Source organism: Protopterus annectens, chromosome 4.part0, assembly GCF_019279795.1.
Source record: "Protopterus annectens isolate FY-2018-M chromosome 4.part0, PAN1.0, whole genome shotgun sequence".
Classification (NCBI taxonomy): domain Eukaryota; kingdom Metazoa; phylum Chordata; order Ceratodontiformes; family Protopteridae; genus Protopterus; species Protopterus annectens.
Window position 1 is genome coordinate 732,403,015 of NC_056733.1, and position 13,191 is coordinate 732,416,205.

Here is a 13,191-nt window from a genome sequence, read left to right on the forward strand (position 1 = left end):
ATGAACTCACTGAGAAATTTGGAAATGCACTACAAATGTTGGAAATTCTCAATAAGCTAAACTTGTTGAAGAGTAAAAGATGAGATGTGTTGTAGCCCCCATTCCCAATTTCACCATAACATCAGATGCAGTAGAAATCCCCATTAATTGTTGTGCAAGCAAGCATACAATGCCTAGAGACCTACTCCTTTGGTCATTTGCAGGTGTGTTTGTTTTTAAGCAATGTCTGCTGGTCTTGTACAAGGTATCAAGTCACATGGTTTGTATAGCTGGCTGTGTAACAATTAAATATGGCAACAAACACATTTTTTCTGACAAAGGATGAGTATTAAGTTGCTACTGCTTTTGTTACTATGTTACCTTTAGTGCTATGGGTTAACTAAGGCAACGGATTTTGTTACCTCAGAGCTATAATTAGCTACCAGCATGTTATATAATACAACAATTAAATAATTACACGTTTATCTTCCTGAAACAGAGTATTTAAATACAGATTCCTAAAATAAAAGGGCAATAAACAACTGACAAAAAAACGGATAACTGCATTTTCTTTTAAGTTGCTGAATTCCTCAAAGCTGATAGTTTCTTGAAAATGTATTTTTGTTTTTAACTAAAGAATTACATGCAGGTAGATAACACACGTGCATGCACATGCACGTGTGTACGTTTTAAAAGCATATGCATGTATACACACATGCATGCTTTTGAAACATGCATATCATCATATGTATACACACACACACACACACACACACACACACACACACACACACACACACACACACACATAAGGATATTACATTATGGGAAAATTCATAATTTATCCCAAACCATTAAGTATGTTTTTTGTCAAAACATGAGGGATGCAATAAAAACTTTTGTGACATTCATGATTCAAGAGATATACTACAACAGTTCCTTGTCACGCACCTCCTTACAGGACTCAGGTAGAATAGAGATAGGAATCTGAAAAAAATGATGAACTTCAACTTTATTTCAGTGCATGGGCCCATAAATGTCAGGACAAATTAACAACAAATAACTGAAAGTATTATAACACATCAATAAATATATAAAATGAAAACATCAGCTATAACACTGTTAAAATAGATTGTAATTATTTGTGGGTTATATGCATTGTTTTATATGCAAAAAAATAAGTGCTCGGTATAAACACAGAGCAAGGGAGCTTGAAGACATGCATGCTGCCTTAACAGTAGGAATTATCATAAATCATGTCTGATTCATAAGAAGCAGCATAAGCTGACAATTCACTGTGCAAAAGCATGTCATGTGCACTAAGTATATAGTGAATCTTGATGTACACAGGTGGATACAAGAGCTCAACTAGTCTATGGTTCTTTGATGTTTGTTTGCCTTTTCGGCTTTTCCCGGCAAGGGGTCGCCACAGTGGAACTCCAGTCTGCTAATGATTGGCAGTTGATTTTCATGGTGCCGAGTTGCCAACCTAACGCCCAACCTTCAGTGACGGCACGCCCATTCACGCATGTCTTTTGGAGGCCACTTGACCACGAGGAAGACATGCAGACTCCACACAGAAGGCACTCCAGCCGAGAATCGAACAGGAGAACCTCTTGCTGTAAGGCAACAATGCTACTGCTGTACCACTGGTTCTTTGATATTTTATTTTATTCACCCTGCTAATCCTCTCCTTTTGTTCTTTTGGCCTGTTTTCATTCTGCTCTTGAGAAACATCTAGTCTTAAGTTATATGCTCCATAGAACTCTTCTGACATTACAACCTCCTTCCCCGCTTTAGTGGATTCTTCTACTTTTGAAGCGCATGTGTAGCTTGGTAGTACATAAAAAAGGAATACATAAGATATCCATCGTGTTGTTCAAACCATGAATCATGATTACTACTGAATCACACGATTATTCTAACAATCTTGTATCCCCTTTTTTGTATTCCTTATGCAATGACTTGCAAAAACATACTTTCTTGGTTAGAGATGCTGTAGCTAGAAGAAACATATTCATACTTAGCTCTAATAATTCCCCCCCCCAATTAAGAATGTGCCCTTATGCAGTTGCCTTGAGCTCTCAAATCTGCAGTTCTTTCATGTAGATGCTCTTCAAAAGAATCACAGCTTGTTGCATGTAATGGAGAAGAGGCCAATCGCAGGGTAATTTTTGTCATGTCAGGGATAAGGAGTGAATTGGTGTCTGTGGACTATTCAGATGCCCAAACTAAGAGAAAGAGTAGAGAATTCCTGACAAATATAGAGCAGTAAAATCAGTTGATACACTATGCATTGTCAGGATGGTACAGAAGTACATGGTTCTTGTCTCATAAAGAGAGGAAGCAACGAATTTGTGCCCTTTGCAGAGCCAAAGCTATGAAATCTCATGTAGCCTGTATAATAAAGGATGGGAAACCCATGGAATACCCTGTCTGGTAATGGGAAGAAATCATGAGACAGTGTGTAGTAAAGAGTAGATTTATGTCATATTACTGACTATTTAAAAGGTCACACATACATAAAAACACAAAAACAGTGCTTTAGCAGTAGGCAATCCCCACTGCACTTCACACACCCCTACTAATTATATATACTAACTCTCAGATTGCATTAAAGTAGGGAAAAGGACAGATTTTCCAATCCCCACTTTACCACAATCTTGGGACATTCTGCTGTTTAAGAGAATAGGGATACATTCAACTTTTTTAATAGACAAGCAAATTAGTTCAATCATCTGAAATTTGACTATTTCAAAAGCCAATCTTTTAGCATAGACATGTAAAGAGTACATGAAATTGGTCAACAATCAGTCTAGTAAAACAAGCATCATGAATTGTTGGGTATATTGTGAAGTAAGGGATACAACAAAATAGTTAGTAACTGGTCTGGCACAGTGGAGACAATGACTCACCGGACAAAGTATATGGTGGAAAACAGGGAGTCGACAGTTACTGTCACAGCTATGCTGCAAATGATAGGCAAAATATGCCACTGCACCATATGCTAACGGATCTATATTACTTCATCAAAGTTTTATTTTCATGAATACCTAATTATCAATCCCTTTACATTGAACATCTATTCATCAAATGTTAAAATCAGCAAATGGTTTTCATAGGAAAGTGAATTACTTGTCCAACACAGTGATCGTCACACACACTACATTATTTCAAACCCACCAATCTGGGGGGCTGCACTCCCCACACATCCCCTACTTATATATACCAACTCTGAGATCACACTACAGTGGGGAAATGGGAAATTTCTAATGGTGGCCAACTAGTTCCCTTCCCTATGAAAACCATTCACTGATGTGAGCATTCAATGAATGGATGTTCGATATAAAGGGACCAATTTTTAGGTATTCATAAAACTTCAATGAAGTAATATAGACCCATGCTAACAGAGGTCTACCATGTAGAACCATGAGCTAGAGAAAAGAGACCCAAAGAGCTTGAAATGTAACAGGTTACAAACAAAAGGCCATGTTAAAAGCTGTTGCTGATGGTTGTACAAGCTCTCTCACCATACCAGCTCTAACACTGTTGCAATTGTGAGCAAAGTACAGTTTTGTAAGTAAACTTACCATAATAGTAGATGTTCTAATAGATCACTGTTGCAGTAGCCTAAGCTAAATGGGTCCTAACTCCCCAAAGGACAAGACTGTTTTTAAAGCTGAAGGGTGCCTTCCACATACTCCAACTGACAAGAGATCAAGCAGAGGTCCATATAATGACAGTTAGAGGCAAAAGAGCATTTTGCGCCAAGGAGGGTGGCAAGAGCCCTGGCAGAACAATGCTAGGAAACAAACCCAATAGTAAACAGTGTATAAAAAGGAAACAACCACAGCCTCAAAACACAAAGAAGAAAACAAGCAAAACAGGGGGCGAGGGGAGGCTACTATAACAGTGATGTATTAGAATATCTACTGTTATGGTAAGTTTACTTACATAATTGTACTTCATTCAATGTATAGATGACAGTTGCAGTAGCCTAAGCTAAATGGGTTGATGACCGTAGCTTATAAAGATGACTGTGGCTTATAAAACTAGTAAAGTGAGGAAGCTACCAAACAGACTCCAGGAGCCACTGGATAATGTTCCTAGCAAAGCTTGTCCTGGACCTGGAAAAGGAATGCAGACTGCAGTGTTTTGTAACAGTTTTTAAAAAAGGACCACATTGCTTCATCTGCAACATTTCTGGACTCCGCCTCCTTTCCATAAAGCCATTGAAGAAGCCAAAGCCTTGTGGAATGCCAATAAGGATGAATTAATTTTTCATTTAGATATATTTAGCTAAATGAGAATTTTGGCAACATCAGACTTAAATTGTGAAACAGTTGCTGAGTTTGTTGATCCATGTACATTTGATCTTAATGATTTTCAGTATATAGCTTTAGTGATCTTGTAATTATGACTGGTTACATTGATGTACTGAGTAAAGGTTTTTCATTTGTCCTGAAATTTAAATCTAAATTTGCCAAAATTCTCATTGAGTTATTTACACGTAAATGAATTTATGCTTATTTTTGGCAACAAGGATTATGGTTTATTATGGATTATTAAGTACTCCCCCCCCCCAGTGCATCCATTGGTGGCTGTTTTTGAAGGGGTATGTGAACATCATATTAGGGCACTATGAACTCATCAGGATAAGATTGTTGACAATCTATGAATACCTGAGAGAATGTCTTTGAGCAAAACGATCTTCAGCTGCAACATTCACATTATGAAACTCAACAAAGGCAGTAGCATTTTCATTATGGACACAATGGACTACTAGATTAAATGTTGAACATTTTAAACAATACTGGCATCTATGTTAGAGTGTCCAGAAATTAGGTGTTTATTGCTTATAATAAGATTGACTGTCAAATATTTGATATGTTGTCACAACGTACTATTACTAAACAAATATATATATATATATATATATATATATATATATATATATATATACATTTTTTTTTATTAGTTTCTCACCTTGTTGTTCTGTCTATTTTGGCATTCTGATAATACATAAGGATGCCTTTGACCCTCCAGACCTACAGTTGTGTCTGTTCATTCCAAGACATTGCCCCTTGCTAAATTCATATATTCTTCATGAGTCTTGGCATTTATTTCACAATTTTAATACTATTCAGTTTGATAAACATGTTATTTTCTGTTATATTCCATGATATTGGGCTTCAATATGTTTCAGAGATGCTAATTGTTTTTTCTACATTTGATCATAGTGAAATGTTGGTTCTTGTTAATTTTTAGGAATTAGTATTGAAAAGTTAATTTTGTTTATTGTGAGGATGATTTTTTTCCACCAGGCTTCTGCAATGGCAGTGAGAGCCGCATGTGCCCCAATATATGCTAATTCAGTTTTGGCATCTTGGGAAAGGCACTTTGTGTTCCCCTCTGTTTTTTTCTAAGTATTTTTGCACCTACTTCAGATACCTGGGTGATATTTTTATTCTTTGGCAGTATGAGAGTGATCACCTATTATGTTTTTTTATTAGTTGCATATGACTATTAGTTTTTTAAAATGTACTTATCATTTTGACATTGCCAAGATCAATTATTTGGATGTTACCATAGGGAAGGATATTCCAAACAACAGATTCATGTTTACTATTTTTTGAAAGAAAATGTTTTCCAGCTACTACCTACATTACAACAGTTATTACCATCCATTTCAAAAAAGTATTGTCAAAGGTCAAATGGGTCAAAGGTCAAATGGTCTGCTTGACTGCACTTATTAATGATGATGATAGGGTACGAGTATTTATGGGTGAATTTTTTTTTAATTCCGATGCTAACCAGCAGGAGGTATGCCTTGGGCATTTGGTTAATGTTAGGAATGAGATATTGCAGGGTAGACTTATGAAGTTTAAGCCTGTTTTAGGTAGAGCTCCTGATGATGTTTTGATTCCTGGGAACACTAGACCTATGAATTCTAATAGGGACTTTGTAGTGATTCTGCCCTGTAAGGAAGATTCTTTTGCTATTAGGGATATTTTAAGAAAAATGTGGGATAGCATATTTTTTAATGATTTGAAAGAACAACTTTCTGCAGTCCCATTGATAGTTTTCAGTAAAGGTAGAATTTGGGAGGTGCAAGTATTGTAAATTCATTAATGATGGCCCATGTGTGGGTATTGAGGGATACAAAAGATCCATCCTATGTTCTGGTTACTGTAATTGTGATACCACCCGGGTGGTTTACTTGACCACCTGCACCGCCTGCTCTGCCTTTTTTGTTGGGAAACCTAGCAGAGGTGTCATGACAGGATCTATGAACATTTAAAAGGAAAAAGTCTAGTAATGCCATCTTTCAACATTCTGTTGTTTGTGAAAAAATTTAGGAGGTTCTTGTTTTTCATTGTTGGTAGAATAGAATTGTTAGTGAGAGGGGGTGATGTTGAGTCCTTCTTAGAAAACAAGCAGTTTCTTTGGCAATTGCAGTTCAGTGCCTGTAAGGGTCTTGGTTTAAATTAACACGTTTCAGTTTCCAGTGTACTCAAGCTAAGGGCAATAAATGTTTAGTTTTATATATATAGTATACATATTTAATTGTTTTTATTTACTTATATTTATTATATATTTTATACATTTTCATATATTTTCATATGTATTTTAAGTGTTTCATAAAACTTTTATTTGTGCAAGTATGTATTTTCACATTATCAGATTTTTCACTGTATTCTCCTTTTAGAGCATTATGCTTTTAATTGAATTAATTTGGTTTAGGGACTTTGTTCATCTGTTACATATTTATTGTATTTAATATGTAATTGTGGTTTGCAGTGATTGTATTTAATGTGATAAAGTCCTTTGTTATTTTAAGGACATAAAGATTTAGATAAATAAAAGGTCTTCATACTGTTCCCATTTCTTTTTTTTTCTCTTTGCATTAAGCACTGTAAATATGGAAATAAGAGTTTATAAATAACAGATAAGGGACATAAGTAACAATTGGGCATATTTTGCCAAGCAACCTCGTTCATAAAAAGGGTGGACTGGTTCGGGGCAGATCGCCTTTCACTGGCAGCCATTGTCAGCTGTGTCATGATGTGTGAAAATACTTTGATTTTAGTCCATCTCTAGTTGAGGGTATTGTAAATATTGTAATAGAGTCTTGGGAGTTATTAGAATTATTATTTCCAGTGTCCCTTATGGTAATGCTGTTGTGAGCTCTAGGGATTAGGCCCAGAGGTTGTGGGGATATATGGGGAGGATCTATAGTACAGAAAATGTCCACCTTAATACGTTTATACTGTAATTAAACTATTTTTAAAGACACCTTTAAACTGGTGTAAGCTCATGAAGTATGTTTACAGTTGCAAGTGGTCTGCATATTCAGGCTCAAGCATGAATTTTATATAGTACAAAGATAGTCATACTAAGTGTAAATATGTCAAAAGTAAAAAATACTTCATAAAATCTCCATGGTGTCCAGATTACTCAAAAAAAAGATTTTTTTGCATTTATGCAAATGGATACAGTTTTCTTGCTACAGAAACTCAAAGGTTAGCCTCATAATATGATTATCATAAATACAAATTAGTTCATAGTACCTTTATTAAGGGTGATTTAGCTAGATAAAATAATGTGGCAAACCTGTTCAAAATCTCAAAATCCATTTTAAATAACTAAAGCCAAAGAAAGCACAGGAGTTTTTTTTTTTTTTTTTGAATGACAAAATATAAGATAATAGTTCTACTCTATTGAAATCATTATAATGTCAGTCTGTGACCCTTGTGTTGAAAGTCAATTTTCCTACACCATTTATTTAATATATTGTCATCCTTTAGTAGCCATGACTGCATATTAGCTGAAGAATGGAATCTAACACTCAATACATTCTTGAACAGACTTGGATCAGATCCTACAATTAAATATAAAGATACACCACACAAGGATCTCATAAATATCAATCATTTGTTTGATACATACAAATCTTTATTCTCTGAAGACAGGATATACTTTATAGGTTCATAGTTAAGTACTCAGCTAGCAGTCATTGCTGGCCACTTAAAACCTAGCCAAATTTCCCTTCTGGTGCTTGAATTAATCTAACCCATTTTGTGTTAGATTGGCCTTACACATCTCATTTTTGATAATTAAATATTACCCCTAATGAGAATAAATGGGCTCAAGGCACAGATAATCTAAAGGGACGCATGCATGAGATAAGCAATTAGGAGCTGCCTCTGTCCCTTAGTAATACAGAAGGCAGTCCTGGGGTAAATTTCCTTTTTCCCATCCATAGATCCAAGTTGGTATTGGACAGGGATGAGCTTTGTTTTATGTGTATTGGGACTCTGCTCCAGAGCAGTGCTTTCCTCTGCTAGAAATACCTGTTACTCCAAACCATTCTGTTGATGTTGGAGAAGACTAGACTAGACTTTATTTTCCCACTCCACATAAGGTGGATACTAGAATATTTTTCTCTTTGCTAAATCACAGAGTAACTGTGATTTGCTGAACAAAACACAATATACCTTTAAAGATCATTCATCAATATAGATAAAGATAAACCTTCCACTGGCATCAATTTCTAGAATGAACTGGCCATTTAAAGAAAAAGGATGTTAATGAAGAGATACTTCAATTTGCAAGACATAAAACTTCAATTTGATAATACTTTAGATGAGAAAATACAATATGGTATGACAGATCATTTTTAAAGCAGCTATAAGACAAATATTAATTAGTACATATCTAAATAATAGAAATGATTAAATAATTGAACTAGAGAAAACACTATCTAAATTGCATATTTGCAACAGAAATATGATGTATAAAAATATTCAGGTACAATGTCACTTCAAGGTGAATTAAAATATTTATTCTATTAATTAATCCAATTTTGAAACATGGGTGAAACTAAAATAAGCTTAATTGGCCAATATTCCTCCTATACTTCTAATAATATATTTTGCATGAAATATAGTAATTTAATGTATAGTAAACCTCAAGAAAGACTAAAATTGTTCTTGAACATGTATAAATCAAACTAAGTCCTCATATCTCCAAATTAAACAACTGTATATCAAAAATGATGTACATTTAAACCAGATACAATTTGCATTGATATGATTGATAGGTGAAAAATAGATATCCCTGTACTGGAAGTGGTGGAGGCTTTGGCTTCCCTAAAACCTATTAAGGCCCCTGGCCTTAATGGTTTTGATGCATTATTCTGTAAAAAGTGCAAACACCATTTAGTCCCACTTCTACAAAAATAAGATAAAAAGTACAATAATAATAATTCCATCAAAGAAAAAATAAATGTAGAGAGTCATTTAAATCAGTCTCAAAATAGTTTTATTCTAAAACTAAATACAGTATCTAAACTTAATATCTACTCATCTATATTCTATTATATATTCTTAATCAACATAGGTATTAAATCATTTGTTACAATTTTAACTAAACATTTCAAAATAAATAATACTAAGGTTCCTGCTGGCTTTATAGAAGGAGGACAAACCCAACACGATACTGTTTTGTTAACAGTAAAACTGGAGCACATCTAGCCAAGTTAGTAAAGCTTGATCCTCACCTCTAATATCAAATTTTCAAGAAATGCAATTTCCTTGAAATATATTAATGCTATTATTTGGGTTTTTTTGTATAAATCAGTATGTACTTGCATCTTGCAAAAAATTAAAAATATTTTTTTGTTTTTGTTTATTTATTTATTTTTTTACATTTCAAAGTTTTAAAACTTTGATCTTATGGTCTCAACCATAAGAAAGGCAAAGTTTTGAAACTTAGATATTTAGAAGCAGACCCATATATATGAAACTTTGGGATGGGGGAACTTCCCCCACATGGGGGGGGGGTAACAGTGGGCTTGTCCCTGAAAAGAATGCTTGCATATTATTATTTTTTTCCATTTTTTTTCTTGTCAGATTGGTTTCTTTCTGACTTGTAAATTGCCCAGTAGAACTTAAAATGGATTCATCAGCAATTTATGTTGCTCCACCATGCCAACTTAGTTCCTTACAAGTTGGCTAGTACATGTTAACTACCTTCTCCTCACTGTCTAATTTGTAACAACTACTATGTAGCAGATATATTCCATATTTCCTGGGCCTGCAAATTTTATAAAAAATATATGAAACCCTATGCTGACTTTAGTGAATGCCATTGCTGGTGTTCATCCAGGAGTTAATGATATCATTTCAATTACATGTTTTACCAAAAATGAAAGCACAGAAAGGGAAAAATGATTGGTGCTGCTAACTTGAAGTTGACTGCTTAATCTTAATCATGTGACATGCTGTGCAGTGAATATTTAAACTATATTTAATTGAATGTTTTCTTGTTCTGAAGAAGTCTGGTAAAGATGAAAGCTCAAAATAATACTGGTAGCTTTATTTATTTATTTATTTATTTTTTATTTTATTTTGTTTTTACCAAACACTGGTCTCTGTTTTTTTAATTACTTCTTTTTGTATTCTAAAGCTTTTGTTAGTTCCATAGATTCATAGGCTCATAGGTTGGTACTAGGTTATTGGCCCTAGGGCCTATACAAGCCTAACCATAACAATTCCCTGGCTATTTCTTCACACAGTATTTACTTCCCCACCACTGCAGTCTGTACTCTAACTTACAGCAATCTCATAAGAGGAAGAATATTGGTCCTAAGGCTTCTTCTACTGAAACTGAAGCAAACTACTTTGTTAAAATGTTATTATCACTGGTAAGGTGTACCATAACATAGAAACAAGCACTTTTGAAATGACAGAATCAAACCACAGATAGCAGAGTAAATAGCAATTAATTAATTAAATAAATCTGTGTTTCAGAGAATTCTATAAATTCTGAATCTAGTTTCAGAGAATTCCTTAACTTCTGAAACTGTCAGTGGAATGTGTGGTATCTACAGACATCAGAATCAATAAAAATATGTCTGCTGAAGCTTTTACATGTTGATGGCACTGAAGAAATAAACATAATCTCTGTTGTTAGAAAGACAGTTGATAAAAATGCAAGTCTGAAAAGTATGTGCTGAAAGTAGAACCAATACAACATCTGTAGGAAGGAATGTAGTCTTCATCTGGATAGACTCGGCTTCTTTTTGAAAAGTATTTAATTTCTTCTATTTTAGCTGGTTCTACCACATACTTCTTATTAGATTTTATTTTTCTCTAAGGATCTAAAGTGTCAGTGAAGAATGTAATGCTTTGTTTGTAGTTTAACAGCCTGTTTGACTTTACTTCAAAGCTTTCATTTCTCAATGCTGCAACACTATGGTCAAGGCCTAGCTAAACAGACACTAAGAATGTAAATCTCTAGGGGCTAGTAGCTTTTCAGAAGAATGTTTGTTTACAAACTTAACTGCCATCATTGGACTTTCATTAGTCTGAATGCAAACTATCAAAAACCACAGATGATGAACAAAGATGGCAGATATATTACTTATGTACAAAGAATAAAGTACTGTGTAGTAAAGGTAAACTCTAGTGTAACTGAAAGATGTGTGACACTGAAAAGGAAGAACTGAAGAAAATAACAATATGGGATATATGGAAGCTTCATGCCAACTTGTATCAGTGCCTCACCAGTAAGACACTCCCATTCTGGTTACTTACAAGAAGGTGCTACCGCTTTAACATTTGCTGGCCAAAGGAAGAGACAAATAAATTGGGCAAACACAAATATCTTCTGTTACAGTTTCCTTCCCTGACAAAGATATCAGACTCCTATGTAATCGCCCATTTAGAAGTTGAGTGAAATGTACAAAAGGTATGTATTCCCTTCAAAGAAGCTAAAATGGAGTGATAGAAGGATCAGAGTCAAATGTAACTGCTCACTTCATATACTGACTCTGTGTAGAATGTCAACCTCACTGGCAAAATTCAGTATGCTAATGCCAGGGATGTGAATAAGAAACTGAAAAATGAAAATTATATACTTACCATATCAATATATCTGGGCTGTCTCATTTTCATCCAGTTCAACATTTAGGTTGTCAGTAACAATCAGATCCAACCACAGTGCATTCTTCTAAAGCTGTGAGTCTGAGGCTCTGACTCCTCCCCTATCCATAATTCCCTCCTCTCCACAAAGTTTCCTCAGATCAAGTATGCTGACTTATTCTTAAAAGATCAATTCCCTCTTATAACTGAAACACATTTAGATGTCACCATTGATGAATATGTAAGGTACACAGAAAAAAAAAAAAAATATATATATATATATATATATATATATATATATATATATATATATATATATATATATATATATTACACAGGGCCTTAGGTGAGATTTGCCCACTCACCAGAAGCTGTCAGTGACAATATTGGAATGGGGAAGGAGGGAAGGATGCAAAATTGGACAAAAATGAGAGAACACAGATCTATCATTATGGTAAGTACACAACTTTCATATCCAATGTTGTCTATTTTCATCTGATTCAACATTTGGGACAGATTCCCAAGCTGTAAGAGGTACCCAAGTGGCATTAAAGAAAGACATTCCGGAGGACAGTGGAACAAGAGGATGAATGACCTCTGCACTGCATGTCCAGTTTGTAGTGGGATGCAAAGGTGTAAACCGCAGGCCGTGTTGCTGCTGCACTGATGTCATCAATGGGGACTTTCTTCATCAATGCTGTAGAAACATTCCATTGCTTTTGTGGAATGGACTTTTGGCTCCATATGTAAAGGTAAACTCCAACCCTTTTAAACAAAAGCAATGCAGTCTGACAGCCATTTAGAAATTGTGACTTTTGACATACTTTTTCCCAGTTTCGCTTTAGAGAAGGAAACAAATAGTTGATCCAGTTTTTTTATATTCTTGGTACAATGTGAATAGAAACTGAGCTGTCTGATGTGATATTTTCCTTTGTTTGAGAACTTGGGAAAAAAGACTGGTAAATCAATCGATTGATTCAAATTTACTTCAGAAGCCACCTCTGGTAGGAAGAAAGGATTTGTTCTCAACATTACTCTGTCTTTATGAAAATTATGGTATGATGGTTTGCATGATAGAGCTCACAATCCAAAAATCCATCTAGTAGATGTAATTGCAACCAGAAAAAGTCTTCTGTGAGAGGTACTTAACATCTACCAAGGCTGCTGATTCAAAAGATTTTTGGATTAAGGATTGAAGCATCATGGTGATTCTGCACGGGGGAATGGATTCCTAATTTGGGGTCTTAACAAAAAGGTACCTCTGAGAAATTTTAAGAGATGCAAT